At 38.5% G+C, this 1,459-nt stretch overlaps 1 pseudogene; it reads right to left on the minus strand.

The window, feature by feature from the left end:
* Window positions 1–476: 476 nt before the first annotated feature.
* LOC101956334 (large ribosomal subunit protein eL33 pseudogene) lies at window positions 477–818 on the minus strand (annotated as a pseudogene).
* Between the last annotated feature and the right edge of the window lie 641 nt (window positions 819–1,459).

The following is a 1,459-nucleotide window of genomic DNA, read 5'->3' on the forward strand; positions in this document are numbered from 1 at the left end:
TCCACTGAAATTATTCCCAATTCCATTTTCACTCATAAGCTACCCAATCTACACTGAACTAGTATAAACTATTACAAACCTTTTCTTTCCAGGAATGCTAGAGATTAAATACATAGTCTAGTGCTTTCATGCACTCTACTACTGAGCTACATTCCCAGCTCCTTTGAGAGAAAATTTTATGCTTCTTTCACTTAATCTAATGAGCAAATCATCTTACCCCTTTCCTCAAAGAATATTTATTTCCTCCATAATGCCTATTAAAACACTCATATCGATCTGTTACTTTCTAAATCTCTGTAACTTCCCCATACTGTCGATTACATATAGCCCTCTGACTTCCTTGTACTTTGAAGATGCTGGACAGCCTTTAACATTTTAAGAATATAGCAGCAGATCAATTGAAGACAGTTAAGTTTTTGAAACACTAAATAAAAAAAAACAAGAGCACAAATCGTCTTTATTTATTTTCCATTAGTTTAAGTCCTTGAGGGGTAAGGCATCACACAGATTCTGTGTCCAGTGACCTTAGCAGAAAAGTTGCTTTGGAATTTGGTCTGAACCATGCCACTGTTTCCATGAGTTTGAGTTACCTTTCCCCAGATTACTCTAGTTTGGGTTGGTTTGCCATCAGGAGTAACTATGTACACATATGCATTGCTTTGTACACATATGCACATCTCTTGCTCAAGTAGAACTCGATTTCATCTCTGACATAAACACCTTCAATTTCTAGAAGAGCTGTGTGTGCCCTTTGGTTCAAGAAAATCCACCTGCTGACAGCCAGTAAAAATGGCTTTGCACCACAGCCTTTCAGACATATTTGCATTTTAGAAGTCCTGTTCCCGCAAGCCTAATTTAGAAGTCCTGTTCCACAGCGTCCATCCACCAGGCATTAGGAGCTCAGCACAATCAGTCCCATGTCTCCTCCATCCCATCCTCCCTTGTCCCTGAATCCATAGAAATCATTGGCTGGCAGAGTCTCCAAGCCAAACAGGCATCTTGCTGAGGTGTATAGATAAAACCAACTCAGTTATTTGCCTCCAGATTCAGCAGCCAGGGCTTTACTGTTCACTGGGCTTTCTTACAATAGCAACACAACTTTCTGATGAGATCATTTTCTAAACTTGCCAGAACTAGTGTTTCATTCCCTCCTTGCTGAGTCCTGGAATCCAGGAATGATAAACGACCCCCAATTTATCAATTTTTAAAGCATTTAAAAATCAGATGTCCCACTTTACTCCCAGGCAAGTGAGTGGAAATTTTTTGAGTGGAAACTGGGTATTATCTTTTAAAATAAGCTTTATAAGATATTCTGATGCTCACCTGGGAGATTCTTTCTATTTCATCCTCATTGAGAAGCAATTCACCAAACTAGTAACAAAATTTTGTTATTCTAGGCTGAAAATATTCATTGAAATGTACCTAGATACACAATGAAGAATCAAACTAGTATCCAAGA

The sequence above is a fragment of the Ictidomys tridecemlineatus genome, chromosome 1 (assembly GCF_052094955.1).
Source record: "Ictidomys tridecemlineatus isolate mIctTri1 chromosome 1, mIctTri1.hap1, whole genome shotgun sequence".
NCBI classification, from domain to species: Eukaryota; Metazoa; Chordata; class Mammalia; order Rodentia; family Sciuridae; genus Ictidomys; species Ictidomys tridecemlineatus.